This window comes from Panthera pardus, unplaced genomic scaffold, assembly GCF_024362965.1.
Source record: "Panthera pardus isolate Hobbes unplaced genomic scaffold, ASM2436296v1 HiC_scaffold_27, whole genome shotgun sequence".
NCBI lineage: Eukaryota > Metazoa > Chordata > Mammalia > Carnivora > Felidae > Panthera > Panthera pardus.
Window position 1 is genome coordinate 114,954,725 of NW_026526843.1, and position 17,762 is coordinate 114,972,486.

Sequence of the window (17,762 nt, forward strand, 5' to 3'; positions counted from 1 at the left end):
TACCGAGGTCAGTTTCTTAGCTTTGATGTTGTTCAAATTATGTGTGGTCTAACCATCGGAGAAAACCAGGTAAGCGTGCACAGGGCTTTTTTTTTTTGTACTATCTTAACAACTTCCTGTGGATCTATAACATGTAAAAAAAAAATGTGTGCATTTTAACATTGATGAATCGGATAGTTTGGATAATAGTACTTAAAAAAATATTTTTTTAAGTTTATTTATTTTGAGACAGAGAGAGAGAGAGAGAGAGAGAGAGAAAGAGAACACACAAGTGGGGGCCGGGCAGAGAGAGAGAGAGAATCCCAAGTGACTCTGCACCATCAGCTCGAACCCACTTGGGGGCTCGAACCCACGAACGGCGAGATCATTACCCAAGCTGAGATCAAGAGTCGGACACTTAACCGACTGTCCCACCCAGGCGCCCCTGGATAATAGTACTTATGGGACGATTGCTCCCTAATTGTCAGTTATTCTGTGGGGACGGATTAAAGAAGGCTGCAAGGTCCTTGCCACGCCTCCCATCAAGAGATGGAGTCTTTTTCCCTCTCCTTGAATCTGGTTTGGCCCTGTCGCTTGCTTTGGCCAACAGAATGCAGCAAGGTCTTACAGGACGACTTCTGGAGCCGGGCCTGAAGAGATCTATAGCTTCGTCCCTTGGAAAATTCCCTTTTGGAATCAAGCCGCCACGCTCGGAGAGGGACAAGCCCCGTGGAGAGTCCACAGAGGACTGAGGCTCTCTGGATGACACCCCAGCTGGGCTCCCAGTCGGCAGCCAGCACTAACTCTCAGCCCCATGAGGGAGTCATCTTGGGTGTTCCAGCCCAGTCAGACCCCCGGATGGCCGTATCCTCAGCTGACGGAACATGGGGCAGAATGATCCCCGTGCCGCTGCCCGCCATGTGCATGAGCCATCGTGGTCAGTGCAGCCCACTCAAGCTTCCGGATGAGCCCCAGCCCCAGGTGACACCATGAGCAGAAGAATCAATCACCTAGTAGAGCCCAGTTAGTCTCCACAATCATGAAAAATAATAAATGATCGTTGCTATCTTAAGCCAGTAACATATTCGTATTACGGAGAAGTTCAGAGAGGATTCAGCGTTGAAAGGTCTAGGGCAGCACTTTTCAACCTTGACTGCATGGATGAATCCCCTGGAGAGCTTGTTCAAATGAGATTCTGACCCCGTGCATCTAGGTTCCACAGCTAGGGTTGGTGCTGCCGGTCCTGGACCACACTTTGAGCCTGGACCACATGAAGGGTAATGGTCTTCATGTCTCAGAGGCAGACCTCTAAAGGACGAGGTGGCCATTTCGGCTAGGTGTTTGCATCTGAACAAATGGAATGCGCTATCGGGAGGAGGCATGTTGTCCTTCCCTGGGGTAACTGTCTAATGGAAGACATTGCCCAGAGGCTGATCTTTTCTGTCCCCCATGGTCGCTTTCCTGAAAGCTGAATGTATCGTCTCTCTGTCTCCTTCCACATAGCCGGATGGGCAAAGAAAGAATTGAAGAGATCAACCACATTTCACATTTCAGCAGTGCATTCTAGGGTTACATGCTTAGGGCAGAAACAAAGACAGGGAAAAAGAGAGAGCACCAGGACTGGCAGCAAATGCATGGGCTCAGCCAGAAGGTGCTGGTAAAATGGAGGTCTCCATTTAAAAGGCTTGCAAGGCTCCTATTCTCATTTGGGGTGGGGGGTGGGGGGAAGCCAAAGTCCTACTGAGTCGTGAGGATGCTCCTTTCCCCTCCCCAACCTCATCTCCTACTGCGCTGCCCTTTGCTCTCCCCACTCCAGCTACAGTGACCTTGCAGATCTCTGGACACCATGAGAATGGCTTCTGTCCCTGCTCTTCTCTCTACGTGGAGCCTCCTTCCCCTAGATGCCCCGGGGCCTTGCGTGCGCTCTCTCTCTCTCTCTCTCTCTCTCTCTCTCTCCTCCCTCCGGCTGCTCAGGGGCTACAGGCTCAGAGAGGCCAGATCCTTTTAAAAATTGCAACCCTCCCCCAGCCCCGGCTCTCCCTATCACCCCTCTCCATGGTGTTAGCCATCATCCCCTTTGCGCTATAGACCTGTTACTGCTTACTCTGTTCAAGACTAGAATGTCAATTCTGGACAGGAAGGCAAGCTTGTCTGCTTTTTTCACTGCGGTATCCTAGGGCCTAGAACAGCTCCCGATACATCGTAGACACTCGAGAATTTCTTTCGATTGACTGAATAAGTAGGGCCATTATTATTAATATGTTGAGTAACATTATCAACATGAGACATTGAAAAAGAAAGTCTGTATCTGTACTGTCCAATATGGCAGCGGTCTTAGATCAGGCTGCTGTAACAAAATATCAGACTGAGAGAGTTCAATAACAAACATGCATTTCTCACAGTGCTGGAGGCTGGGAAGTCCAAGATCAAGGTGCTGGCAGATTTGGTGTCTGATGAGGACCCACTTCCTGGTTCATGGATGGCTATCTTCTCGCATCCTTAGGTGGCAGAGAGGAGAGAGCGGTAAGTTTTCTGTGACTCTTATAAGGGCACTAATCCCTTTCAGGAGGGTTCTGCCCCCATGACCTCATGTAATTCTGGTTACCTCCCAAAGGCCCCACCTCCTCATACCATCACATTGGGGGGTAGGATTTCAACGTATGAATTTTGGAGAGACACAAACATTTAGTCCCCGACAGTAGCCATTAGCCCCATGTGGCTACTGAGTCCTTGAAATGTGTCCAAATTGAGATGTGCCGTAAGTGGCAAATACACACTACATTTTGAAGACTTGGTACAAAAAAAGGATGTCAAATATCTCATTAGTCTTTAAAAAAAAAATTTAAAAAAATGTGATGTTTATTTTTATTTTTGAGAGCGAGAGAGACAGAGTGCAAGTGGGGCAGGGCAGAGAGAGGGAGACACAGGATCCGAAGCAGGCTCCAGGCTCCGAGCTGTCAGCACAGAGCCCGACGTGGGGCTTGAACCCAAGAACCGGGAGATCGTGACCTGAGCCAAACTCAGATGCTTAACTGCCTGAGCCACCCAGGTGCCCCTAATCTTTTAAATGCTGGTTACTGGTTCCAATAATATTTTGGGTCTGCTAGGTTAAATAAAATTTATTATAAAAATTACATAATTTTTTCTACCTATTTACTTTTTAAAAATGTTTATTTATTTTGAGAGAGAGTGCAGGTGGGGGAGGGACAGAGAGAGAATCTGGAGCTGGCTCCGTGCCGTCAGTTGGGGCTCGATCTCAAGAACTGAGTTGGGGCTCGAACTCACAAACTGTGAGATCATAACCTGAGCCGAAGGCAGATGCTTAACCGACTGAGCCACTCAGGCGCATCTCCCCACTATTTACTTTTTTGATTGAGCGACTATAAAGTTTAGAATGTAGCTCACGGTATGTTTCTCTTAGTGCGGAGCCATATGCTTATCTCCAAAGCCCACACGCATAGACAGTCACGTACAGAAACAGGACAGGAAAAAGCAAGAGATTCAGCGATACGTGGCCCTCCCTCAAGTAGGTTAGCAAGGTATGGCCCACAGCTCAGAGAGGGTGGATTGACTGGGAGTAAAAGGAAGTTTGCAAATATAAAGTTCATGTAGATAGATCGGCTGTTGGTTGCACACATTTCCTATATCTGGCTGAATTTTACCCATGCTGCATGTAGTGACCTATTAGCAAAAATATTTTGTGGTTAGCAACTTAATCAAAGAATTCTATCTGGATACTTTTAATTTGAAGTTAGATAATAAAGGGAGGCGCCTGTGTGGCTCAGTTGGTTAAGCGTCCGACTTCAGCTCAGGTGATGATCTCACGGTTTGTGAGTTCGAGCCCCGCGTCGGGCTCTGTGCTGACAGCTCGGAGCCCGGAGCCTGCTTCGGATTCTGCGTCTCCCTCTCTCTCTGCCCCTCCCATGCTCGCCCTCTGTCTGTCTGTCTCTCTCTCAAAAACAAATAAAACATTAAAACAACAACAAAAAAAAGCAGTTTGAAGGTAGATATAAAGAAATCTGGACGTATCCTGATCTGTTTAGCATCTGTCAGCTCAATGGAGATGAGCTGCCAGGGCCCCAGGGCAGAAGCAGGGAGACCAATGAGAAGACTATGGCATTAATCCAGTGGAGAAGACCAGGATGGCCCAGTAGGAGCGGTGGGAAGTGGCTGGATGTTGGATATATTCATTTTCCTTTTGGTTTCCTTAGAAGCTGAGTGAATGAAACGAAGAGCTGGGAGGAGAGGATCGTGAGTGATTATCAACACAGCACATCCTAGTGCGAGCTCACGGTGGGATTGGGAATTCAAGCTGGTTCGTCGACTCAAAGCTCTGTAGTTTGTCTCTTCAACCACACACCTGTTTTCAAGGACGGAGACTGAAATTCCAACGCAGGATAAAGCATATTTAGAGATTTCACGGGGAGTGACAAATCATGGCATTTGAGAAAGGGCACAGGAAGGATTTTCCCGTTTACTTGTCTGGAATAAATACGCGTCGTGTCTGGCAAATGCCAGGGCCACATTAAGTGCCCAATAAATGCCTATTGGTGACAAAATGCTAATTAATGATTAAACATATTTTGAAACAGAAGTGTATTACGAAACATATTATTTATATAACAAGATTTTCAAAATACCCCTGAATGACTTTAAACTTGATTCTTCTCCATCTCGCTCCCTATGCTCTCTACCATATAGAACGGCGCATATCCTGCTTAGTACCAACCAGGAGCACCCCCGTCCCCAGTTGCACCCCTTGCCCAGAGTGTCCGGGGGTTACTCATCCAAGCAGCTGTGGGCCCCCAAACCCAAGGTCTGTTGTCCTGATTCTCCCCAGTCTAGGGACAACCTGGCTGAATCCCCAAGGTGACCTTCTCTGCCAAAACGAGTAAGTAGAATTGGGAATAAATGTATTTCAATGCCTGCTCTAAAACTGGTTTGAAGAGGGGAGCCTGGGTGGCTCTGTGGGTTGAGCGTCCAACTTTGGCTCAGGTCATGATCTCACCGTTCGTGGGTTCGAGTCCCGCATCAGGCTCTGTGCTGACAGCTCAGAGCCTGGAGCCTGCTTCAGATTCTGCGTCTCCCTCTCTCTCTGTCCCTCCCCCATTCACTCTCTCTCTCTCTCAATAAATAAATAAATAAACATCAAAAAAATTTTTTTAAGTAAAAAAAAAACTGGTTTAAAGACTTTTAAAAGAAAAAGAAAATAATTCTAGATCCTTAGTGGGTAGAGTCCCCATGTGAACTTCTAAGACATGGTGGTGCTGTAATTCTCAGAATTGCTATTTTCTAGAACCATCCTTCCTACTTAAAGTTTTCCTGTATGCTTGAGCCATTGATTATTTAGTAGCATATTGTTTAACTTGCCTGTCTTTGTGGTCTTTCCAAATTTTTTCTTGTGTTCGACTTTTAGTTTCATAGCATTGTGGTCAGAAAAGGTGCATGGTATGATTTCAATCATTTTGTCTTTGTTTGAGGCCTGTTTTGTGACCTAATATGTGATCTATTCTGGAGAATGTTCCATGGGCACTTAAAAAGAATGTGTATTCTGCTGTGTTAGGATAGAATGTTCTGTATTTGTCTGTTAAGTCCATCTGGTCCACTGTGCCATTCAAGGCCGTTGCTTCACAGGCACCTGGGTGGCTCAGTTGTTAAACATCGGACTTTGGCTCTGGTCATGATCTCGTAGGTCAGTTCGTGAATTCGAGCCCCACATTAGATGAGCATGAGCCCTACTTTGGGTGAGCTTGAGCCCTGGTTTAGGTGAGCCCCACTTCTCTCTCTCTTTCCCTCCCTCTCTCTCTGCCCCTTGCTCCCTTGCACCCCACCCCCCCCAAAGCCATGGTTTCTTTGTTGATTTTCTGTTTAGATGATCTGTCCATTGATGTAAGTGGGGTGGTAAAGTCCTCTACCACTATTGTGTTATTATCAATTAGTTCCTTTATGTTTGTTATTGTTCTATATATTTGGGTGCCTCCAAGTTGTGTGCATAAATATTTACAATTGTTGTATCTTCTTGTAGGATTGTCTCCTTTATGACTATAAGCTGCCTTTCTTTGTCTCTTGTTACAGTCTTTGTTTTATTTATTAATTTATTATTATTTAAAATGTTTATTTATTTTTGAGAGAGAAAGAGAGAGAGAGAGAGGGAGCGAGTGTCACTTTCAATCTGCAGGTGTCTTTAGGTCTAAAATGAATCTTTTGTAGGCAGCATATAGATGGGTCTTGTTGTTGTTGTTTTTTTAATCCATTCTGACACTCGGTCTTTTCATTGGAGCATTTAAGTCCATTTACATTCCAAGTAATTAGTGATAGATACATATTTCTTGCTATTTTATTACTTGTCTTGTTGCTGTTTCTGGAGATTTTCTCTGATTTTTTTTCTTGTCTTTGTCATTTTTGGTCTCTCCTTTGCACTCAAAGAGTCTCCTTTAATATTTCTTGCAGGGCTGGTTTAGTGGCCATGAACTCCTTTAGTTTTTGTTTGTCTGGGAAACTCTTTATCTCTCCTTCTATTCTGAATGATAGCCTTGCTGGATAGAGTATTCTTGGCTTCAGATTTTTCCCATTCAGCACTTTGAATATATCCTGCCACTCCCTTCAGGTGTGCCAAGTTTCTGTTGAGAAATCTTCAGCTAGCCTTATGAATTTCCCCTTGTAAGGTAATGACCTCTTTTGTCTTGCTGCTTGTAAGATTTTTTATTACTATTTTTTGCAAATTTAATTATAATATGTCTTGGTGTTATCCCGCTTTTGTTGACTTTGCTGGAAGTTCTCTGTGCCTCCAGGATTTAGAGGTCTGTTTTCTTCCCCAGACTAGGGAAGTTTTCTGCTATTATTTTTTGAGATAACTTTTCTGCCCCCTTTTCTCTCTCTTCTTCTGGGACTCCTATGATATGAATGCAATTACATTTGGTGGAGTCGCTGAGTTCCCTATGTCTATTCTTGCGTTGCCTAATTCTTCTTTCTTTGGTTCAGCGTCAGTATTTTCCATTATTTTGTTTCTAGGTCAGTAATTCACTCCTCCACTTCTGCTGGCCTGCTGCTCATTACATCAAGCCCGTTTCTAATCTCAGTAATCGCATGTTTCATCTCTGATTAATTCTTTTTTTTGACTTTTTTATCTCTGTGGTAAGGGTCTCACCAATGTCTTCTATTCTGTTCTCAAGCCCAGCGAGTATCCTTACAATTGTTGCTTTAAATGCTCCATCAAGCGTGTTCCTTCTATTTATTCCACTTAGAATTCTGGCTGTGGCCTCACCCTGTTCTTTAATTTGGTATGAAATCCTCCATCTTGGCATTCTAAGTCTCTGTCTTCTTCTCTGTGTTAGAAAATTCAGTTATATCTCCTGCTTCTGAGAGTAATGGCCTTGTGAAGAAGGGGTCATGCAGTGCCCAGGCTCAGGCATTTCAGGGAGTGTGTCTAGTGTGTGCTGTGCTGTGTGTGCCCTGCTGTTGTGTTGTGGCTGCTCCATCCTTCAGGCCAGTCATCTGCAGGTGCTCTCCTTGCCTGCCGTGGGCAGTGTTTGGTCCCTGGCCTGAATGTGGTGAGTTTTGACGAGGTGTGCTCTGGTCTGCTTGTGAAATGAGACCTGACACCAACTCCACCAGAACGGAGGCCCTGCAGGACTCTCTGGTTGGGAGCCATGGTGTGGGCAGGGGTTTGCACTGGTCTTCTGGGGCAGGGGCCTCCCACACTGGAACTGAGGCCAGCTTGACTGAGAAGGGAAGTCCCGCCAGAGCACAGGGGTATGGGGCTTGATAAGTTAGGCAGCCAGGGCCAGCACTGGGCTGCTTCCCACAGGTGGCTCTGAGTTTATGCTGAGAGGCAGGGGAGGGAAAGGGGATTAGTAAACTCCTTTGTTTCCAGAGAGCCATCTCCATGAATGCTGCCTGTACTGGGCATGCTCTGAGAAGAGCAACTAATCTCCCTCTGTGGGCCCCAGGAGTTCTTCAGTTTGCTGCTTCCATGCTGTCTGCCCCCAGGTTGTTTGCCTGCCTTCTCTCCAGGAGCAGCATAGTGCCCTCTGGGCTTTATCCCAGCCAAGCCTGCTGGCCTTTAAAACTCTAGGCTTTAAGCCCCACTGGTTGTAAGAACTCACAAAATTCAGCCCCTCCTTTTCTAAGCAAATGGCTTTGGGGAAATGTTCTCTTTGTGTGTCCCCCCCCCCTTTCTCTCACCCTTCTCTATGACCACGGCTCCATCCCCTCTGCAGCACCTGTGATCCATTTCTCCCCTAAACCACATCTCCACACTTCCTACCTTCTTTGATGAGGCCTCTTCTCTCCCTTTAGTTGTGGAATTTGTTCCATCAGCCTTCAGGTTGGTTTCTGAGGTATTTAGGATGATTTGATAGTTCTCTGGTTGTGTTCATAGGATGAGACGAACCTAAGTCCTCCTACTCTTCCATCATCTTCCTCTCTCAAGTTTCCCTGTATGCAGAAAACATTTAGATTAGGGTTGCTCAATAATGACACTCTTGACATCTTGCCCTATTGTGGTGGGGGCTGTCCTGTGCATTGTGAGATGTTTAGCAGCATCCCTGGCCTCCACCCACTGGATGCCAGTAGTCCCTCCTCATTGTGACAGCCAAAAATGTCTCCAGACATTCTCAAGTGTCTGGGGGGGGGGGCAAAATCACATCCGGTTGAGAAGCATTCCCACAGCTGTAGATATAATTATAGATATAGATGAATTCACAGAAAATGGACTGAAAGCTCTTTTAACAAGCTACCCTAGAAAGTGAGATGAAGGATGAATTCCACAAGCTGAAGGCTTGCATTTTATAATTTCTAAACCACTGTTTTGAATAATTTTTGTAAGCTGTTAGTGCCTCTATAATTTAAAAAACACTCAGAGAAACCCGAAATCAGCTAATTCTTTCCCCTAAGCTAAGATTTCCAGGGGAAAGTAACCTGTTTAAATACCGGAGAAAGTCAAATAAGAACCTCATCTGAGACCCAGAATTTGGAATTGCCTTGTTCTTTAAAAGTAATTAAATTTGCCTGCAGAATCATCTCTTCTGCCTCGGTAATTCTCCAGGCTGTTGAAATACCACATTTGCAAAAGTACACCCACGATATAACCTATCCAGTTTTTTCCTCCATTTAGGTTCACCCACGCAGGCGTCTTGTGGAACCAGACGGCAAAAGCCAAAGGCTCTCACGGGGAGATGACAGGACAGGAGTTGTGCACTACGGGCAGATCCAGGACCCTGCCCCTTTCAGCGGACACTTGAAAATCGCACAGTGAGGCCCACTACCGAGTGATGATAAAAGTCACAAAGCCAGGGGGACACTGCCCTCCCAGGACACCCTAGGCTGGTTTCATTCCTCTACTAATGAAAAGTATTAAGCTTTTTGTATTCGGAGTCGAATTCTCCCCGTCCTTCTTGTTACATTATCAGCACAGTTATTCACAATTCGTAGAGGACGCTTTGAAAATGACCATCACCTGTTGCAGCTCTGCTTCTAATCAGAGTATTTTTTTTTTTTAAACTTACATGTGCAAAATTAGTTGTACAACTGCATTTTTTATAAAGTAAATTGTAAATCATTTTTCTGCTTGTTCCTTTACTTTTGAAAGGAAGAAGCATCAGTGGACACCCGGGACTGGAACATGCTTGACATGCTTGGGACAATTTTTTTTTTTAAGTTTTTAACATTTATTTATTTATTTATTTATTTAACGTTTATTTATTTTTGGGACAGAGAGAGACAGAGCATGAACGGGGGAGGGGCAGAGAGAGAGGAAGACACAGAATCGGAAGCAGGCTCCAGGCTCCGAGCCGTCAGCCCAGAGCCCGACGCGGGGCTCGAACTCGCGGACCGCGAGATCGTGACCTGAGCTGAAGTCGGACGCTTAACCGACTGAGCCACCCAGGCGCCCCAACGTTTATTTATTTTTGAGAGACAGAGCATGAGCAGAGGAGGGGCAGAGAGAGAGGGAGACACTGAATCCGAAGCAGGCTCCAGGCTCCGAGCCGTCAGCACAGAGCCCAACGTGGGGCCCGAACCGATAAACTATGAGATCATTACCTGAGCCAAAGTCGGTGCTTAACTGACTGAGACAGCCAGGCGCCCGAGGGACAATTTTTAAGGTAAGCAAGTGGCGGGCGCCTGGGTTGAGCATCAGACTTTGGTTCAGGTCAGGATCTCACATTTCATGAGTTCAAGCCCTGCCTCGGGCTCTCTGTGGTCGGCACAGAGCCTGCTTGGGATCCTCTGCCTCCCTCTCTCTCTCTGCCCCTCCCCTGCTTGCACTCTCTCTTTACCTCTCTCTCAGAATTAAATAAATCTTTTAAAAATTTACAAACCATGCTCAGAGTAAGGTAAACATCTCTGCAGGGCAGAAGTGGAACAGAAGGCCAAACTGGTGATCCAGGCTGAGTGTAGGCCAAGAAACAGGAAGAGGGGATGGGAGTTTGGGGGTGTCAGGGAGTACCAGTGCATGGCAGGCTGAGGAACAGAACCTGGTCCAGGGGTGGCTCTCCTGGCCAAGCCAGCAAGATCTAGACGTGCAGCCCATGAACTCCAGCCCAGGGCAGTGAATACATGGAGCTCCCATCTGTCCCTAATGGGTCTACCAACTTCCTAGATTGAAGACATTGCCTACCGAGTACATTTCCCCCATCAGCTTCAGAGCCCTTGTTCACGTCGCCCTCCTTCTGCCCTGTCTCGAGAGTCCCTTAAATGGTTTCCCTGCTCCTCAGGTTTCCTCGTAAAACACATCCAATCAATTCCATCAAAATATCTTACGTTGTGGCACCATTATGTGGCTCCGAGACCGTGTTCTTAGCTCTCTGCTAGTAACAGAAACGGTCAAGCTTTCTCATTCTGTCACCATCCGAAACCTTCTGCAAAACCTGAGGATTCTAAAAAGGAAGGCTAGCATAAGATACTGTGCTCCTGAACCCCAAGAGAGCAGGTGTGTCCCCTTCCCCAGTGAGGGGAGCTTGAAGTGGACCTCTGCCGAGGTCCTTCCTTGCTTCCCTTCCCCTGGTTGTCTTCTGGGGACCGTGCCTTTGCCACGCCAGTCTGAGGGGTTTGGGTAGGGTTGAGACCATCCCAAGCAACCAGGGACAATCCCAGAAGGTTCCATCCATGGGAGTGAATGATCCGGGGAAAGGCACAGACCGACGCCAATTCCCGGACTCAGGTTTCAACGATGGGGAAAGAGAAGCCCTTTCTGGTTGAGGTCGTTGAGCTGGAAAGATATAAACCTGGGAAAGCTTGCGGCCGCCAAGAGCACGCCGGAAAATGACGGGAACGCAAAGGAGAGCTGAGCCCAGAGACACGGAGAGAGGAAACTTGTGAACCACACTGAGCGACGTCAGAGCGGCAGGTTCTAAGGAAGAAGAGCAATCAGACAACAGGCAACACAGGAGCTAATGAAGGACCCCACTTGGGCTGGACCCTTCTCCTGTCAATGTCGATTGATGTACACTTCCGCTTTCTGCTTCCAGAACGTCTTCGATTTCCCATTGCCACCGAGCGGGAGGCCTCTCGAGGCTTGTTCTTCTTAACTTCCCCTGCTTCACCAACAGTTTTGATACCTAAAACAGCTACTCAAACCAGCTGGAGCTTCTGAACAACGTCAAGTCATTGCTAATTACAGCTTCCCAGGGAAGAAAAGAATTTGCCCCCCCCCCATCCCCCGCTGGCAGCTCTTTCAATCTGGTACCCATAAGAAGGAACCTAGGCTTTTGCAGCTGGGGTTTCCCTGGGGTTCAAGTCCCAGAGTAACACCTCGGCCTTTCGTTTCTGCACCCACACTTTGCCAAAGGCTTTTGAGAAAGCCCAGGTCTTCATTAGACTCCCCGCATCCCCATTCATACCCCTCTTGTTAGACACCCAGAGCTCATAGGAAAGTCCATTTCGTACGTGAGAGACTCAAGATAATACTTCAACTGGGCAGTTCTGGGAGTGAGGTCCCTGGACCAGCCCCAGCAGCACCTGGGAACTTGCGACAAATGGAAATCATCAGGCTCCAGCCCAGACCTACCGAATCCGGAGCGCTAGGTGGAGGCCAGCAGACTGTGTCCTCACAAACCCTCCCCCGGACGCTGTCGCCCTAACATTTGAGACACTACTCTACCTCATGCCTTCCTTCCGCTTCCGGTTGTTTGGATTAACCAAAGCGTTCAAGAGGTCATAGCATGCGTTTACATTTTCCTATAAACTGTGATGTTCAGGAGCTTAACTTGGTGCTGAATCCACTCGGAGAACAAAGTGAGATGCTGAGGTTTTTGGTGAAGTTTTGGGGTGCTGGTGGGATGGTCCGGAGCCGACGGCCAAGAAAGAATTCTTGAAGACGTCTTTGGTGCAAAAAAGATGATTTTATTAAAGCACGGGGACAGGACCTGGGGGCAGAAAGAGCTGCACTGGGGTTGTGACGGGTAACTCATTACATACCTTCAGCTTGGGAGGGGGTCAGGGATAGAGTAAGTCTCTAAGGAATTTGGGGAGCAAGGCTTCCAGGACCTTGAGGGGCTAGCTGTCGCTAGGGAAACACCATGGATGACCATTTAATAAAACCTCAGTCCCCACTGTCCGTGCCATGAGCTGTGAGATCATGACCTGAGTCAGACGCTTAACTGACTGAGACACTCAGGTGCCCCCGCCTCCCCCGGCCCCCCATCGTGAGTTTCTTTCTTTCTTTTTCTTTTTTTATCTTTATTTATTTTGAAAGAAAGAGTGTGAGCAGGGGAGGAGATGAGGGGAGGGAGACAGAATCCGAAGCAGGCTCCAGGCTCCGAGCTGTCAGCACAAGCCCGACGTGGGGCTCGAACCCACCAACCGTGAGATCAAGACCTAAGCCGAAGTCGGACACAACCGACTGAGCCACCCAGCCGCACTCCCACCCCCCATCGTGAGTTTCTTTAAAGGGACAAGGTGATGCTCAAGTTTGGGGAATTGTGAAATGCCCTCACGATCCCTTTCCCTGGACCCCCTCCCTCCCCACTTCCGTTCTGTGTCCCCATGGCTACCAACACTTCCTGTGACTCTTCTCTCTGTAGAGTGAAAATGTTAAGACAGATAACGTAGTTTCCCTGTTGAAAACCTTTGCACCTAGAGCAGCAGGGGCTGGCAAACTCTGTAAAAGACAAGATAGTAAATGTTTTAGGACTTACCCGCCAAAGGGTCTTTGTTGCAAGGACTCTGCCCTCGGCATTACGTACTTACAAATGGGCGAGGCTGTGTTCCAATAAACCCGTGCTTACAGAAACAGGGGGAGGGGAGGGCTTGACATCAAGGCCATAATTGACTGGCCCTGATCTAGAAGTTCTCAAGTTCGGCGTAAGACCCTCCCCAGCAGCAACAGCAGCAGCACCTGGTTACTTATCGTAGAGGCCGATTTGAGACCAACAGGCTTGAGCAATGAATGGAGCGCGGAATGGGCCACACAGGCCGCCTGGCTGAGTATAGGCCGGCCCATCCGGCGACCCCTCCCCCCCGAAATAGCCACAGGCCCCGATGGACCAGTGGGCTCCCTTACAACCAGGCACAGCTACCAAAAAAGAAAGGCTCCGCATGTTGCCATACCTCCCCATCTGCCCTCTTTAAAACAGCCCCCACCCACTGCTCCTTGCTGAGTCTCTGCGGGCCTGCCCCCTGCTCCTGATGAGGGAGGCCCAGGCGAGCTGAGGGCAAGCACAAGCTAACACCCTGCGCCCCCAACCCCCGCTCCAGGTGGGATGCGTGTGACATTCCTCGGGCACTCCTGGCTGCCCGCAAGCTAAGAGAAGGAAACCAGACATGGTTGACTGAGAGAGATCACAGTCGTGCAGGACACGAGTCTCCATCCGTGTGGCGAACGTCTTCGTGATTTATAAGAAAAAGGCCATCGTATCAATAGCCGAATCCCCAGAAGCCCGTAGACTCCGCTTCCTGGAGCCCTAACATCCCCCTCCCCCTCCAAAGTGGTGTGGGGAACGAAGGCAGGAAGAAAATGTAGATGAAATTTCATTTCTTTATAACCTGCGGCCCATTGACAAATACTGGAGGCAAATACAGAGTCGCACATGTCTCCAGGAACTCCCAGCTGTCTTTAATGCTTTGCTAGAGGGAAAAAACAACCTTAGGTTGATGATAACTAGGCCTCCAGTAAGTCTTTAGCATACCAGAGTCTCTTTGGAAACTCTCTCTTGACTTTATCTGCCCACCCCCACCCCCGCACCCCCGGCATAAAACAGTCACCCCCTACACTCGCTGTGCCGCTCTTCCTGCCCGTGGATCCTGTCCCCGTGCTTTAATAAAATCACCTTTTTTTTTGCACCAAAGACGTCTTCAAGAATTCTTTTTTGGCCGTCAGCTCCAGACCCCCCCACCTGCCCCCCCAGATTCAAAACCTATTGAACCTAGGATGCAGGAATCTGCTTTAGGGAGACTTCCAGGCGATTTGGATGCTCAGTTCTGAGACTCACTGGTCTACAACAGTGATTGCCAGCCTTGGCTACACGTGAGAGCCACCTGGGCCCACCCTAGGCCATTCTATCAGACCCTTGGGGTAGGACTCCGGCATCAGTGTTTTTAGAGTTCCCAGTGATTGGGACGTGCACCTAAGCTTGTGACACAGAAGTCTAAAGAGACCGCTAGATTCTCCTTTCTTCTCAAATCATATTGAGATGGGGCTATGGTCGGTCGTGTCTATGCCCTACTCATGAGCTCTTTCCCATTTTTGGGAATTGCCTTCCAAATTGCTCAACCCAATGATTTCATAGGGCATTTTTTTCCCAACCACTTAATACAGGCTCTGAAAGATCACAGCTCAGGCAAAGTCATCCCTGGGTCCATCGGTGGTCATTTGTGGCTCTTGGCAGAAGATGAAAAACCGCATGCCCTCAGGAAACACAGTCACAAGATCAGAGATGGGGGACAGGATGCATATTCTCTTTTGAGCATAAATAGAAGATCAATGTTATTTCTCCCTATCTCCCTTCCCCCACCCAAACCCAATTTCTACAGCCAGAAACATGAGGTAAATTCTCTTCGGCTTGAAGACAGCTTTTGCTTTTAAAAGGCTGATCAGACATTAAGCCAAACACCCTGTCCTCGGGCCCATCACCCATAGGACACCTCTGTTTAGGCAACATTATGACAGGTGGTGCTCACAGAGCAGCCAGGATTGAATTTCAGCGTTGAGTGCAGACTTCACAGCGGAGAGCGGTTTGGAATCTCTCAAGAGGCTCATTTCAGTTGGTTTTGCAACTGGTTTTGGCATCTGTCCTTTAAATCCTTTCTACTCGGGGTGCCTGGGTGGCTCAGTCGGTTAAGTGTCCAACTCTTGGTTTCGGCTCGTGATCTCACGGTTTGTGGGTTTGAGCCCCACATTGGGCTCTCTGCTGGCGGTGCGGGGCCTGCTTGGGATTCTCCTCCTTTCTCCTCCTCTCTCTGCCCCTGCCCTGCTCACTCTCAATCTCTCTCAAAATAAATAAACTTGAAAAAAAAAATCCTTTCTATTCACAGTGTGGTCCTCTGACCTGCAGCATGGACGTCACCTGGGAGCTCGTCAGAAATGCAGCATCTTGGGCCCCACCCCCAGACCTACGGAATCAGAACCTGAGCTTTAATGAGAGACTCTCGGCAGACTGTGGGCCACTCTAGTTTGACCTTCTGAGGGAGACAGACAGCGAAGGATAAAACACGTGGTTGAATCTCACAGTCACGGTGCATAGAGGGTAGCTACCGCGATGGATGAGCGAGATTTCACATCACAGGTCAGACATCGTGAGGATGCGACCTGCCTCTTCGAGACAAAGGAAGGACTGGAGATCTGACTTCTCCTCCCTGAACTCGGGGAGCAGGGGTGGGGTGGGGTTAATTGGTTGAACCACCTCCATTAAGTGCTGTTGCAATGAATTGCAGTGATTTGAGATCAATATAGACCTCTATGACCTGCTGAGTCAGGTTTTTGTTTTTGCTTTAACAAGAGAAAGTGTTCGGGATGGCCGAGTACTACATTACGGAGGCCATCGCCATGACACTGTCACATATGGAAACACATGATGAAATTTGCAAGCGGTCCTAGAACAAATGGGTTGGTGGAAGAGACGGTCTAATGGCACACGTCACAGACGCCCGGTCAATACTGGTTCAGAGAACCATAGCAGTAGCTACTGTTTATGACGCACCTACTGTGTGTGGGCACGGTTCTAAGCACTTTCCATGTCCCAACTCGCTTTATTTCATCAGCTCTGCGACGTGGGTGTTATTAGGATCCTATCATATAGTCGGTAAGCATTCAGACAGTGTGAACAGTTTACCCAACTGATAAGGGACGGAATGGGAGATCAGAGTCAAGCAGTAGGCAACAGAGTCCACGTAATCGGCTACGATGCAACATCACCTCATGGATGAACAATACCGCATCAGAACCCGGAAGTCTGACCAAAAAATCCGGGCAAGGGAATGACATGGATCTAAAACTTAGAGATGGGGGTGGGGGGCGCCTGGGTGGCTCAGTCGGTTACGCGTCTGACTCTTGATTTTAGCTCTGGTCTCACGATTCACGGGTTCAAGCCCCGTATTGGGCTCCGAGCGGATAGTGTGGGGTGTGCTTGGGATTCTCTCTCTCTCTTCCTCACTCTCTGCCCCTCCCTTACTTGTACACACACAAACACTCTCTCTCTCAAAATAAATGAATTAACTTGAAAAATAATAATAATGGGGCGCCTGGGTGGCTCAGCCGGTTAAGCGTCCGACTTCGGCTCAGGTCACGATCTCACAATTCGCCCGTTCGAGCCCCGCGTCGGGCTCCGTGCTGACAGCTCAGAGCCTGGAGTCTGCTTTGGATTCCTTGTCTCCCCCTCTCTCTGCCACTGCCCTGCTCATACTCTGTCTCTCTCTTAAAAATAAATAAACATTAAAAGAATTCAAAAACTCATAATAAAAGTTAGAGATAGAACAGGATGCTTATGTTTTCAGGTGAGACACGAGTCTGAGTATCTCTCTCCTCTTTGTTTTCTCATTTTCCAACCAAATTCTGCACTCTTCCTATAGCTTCTGTCCTTCCCTCATGTTTGTATTGCCCAGGGCCCTTCTATTTCCAGGGCTCTTACCTTTTCAACAAAAAGAATTCAGATGCACACAATTATTATTATTTAAGTTGGCCTAGTGTTAACTGGTCCCCTATACATAGGTTGTGCCTTTGTCCATGAAAGGAAACAGTCTTTACCCCTGCCTTTTTGTACTCTGCACATATAGCCAGCACTTAATCTGTTTCTTGGCTGATAAATTATTACAGCTAAGATATTAATAGCTTAAGGTTTTGTTTCTCAAACTTTTCCACCTGAGCCAGACAGAGTCTAGGGTGGGCCGCTTGATCCCCTGCCCCTGGTATTCACATCCTTATATAATCCTCTCTCCTTGAGGGTAGGTAAGACATGTGGCTTGATTCCAAGCGATAGAATATGGCAAACGGCGACAGGATGTATGCGATTATACATACATCACTGTGTTCCAGAAGACTTTGCTGGGTCTTGCTAGGAGACTCTCCCTAGCTGGCTTTGAAAAAGCGAGCTGCCGTCTTGGATGCTGTCACATGGAGAGGACCACACAGTGAGGAGCGGAGGGCAGCCCTTCAGCTCACGGCCCACAACACACCGAGGCCCTCAGTCCCGCAACCCACAAGGAACGGAAGGCTGCCAGCGACTCTGTGAGCTTGGAAACCAGTCCTTTGCCAGTTGAACCTTTAGATGAGAACTGCCTTCTCCTTCCGTCCTCAGAGCCTCACTTACTGTACGAATCTCCATCAGCCCTACTTCCAACATAATCCCTTC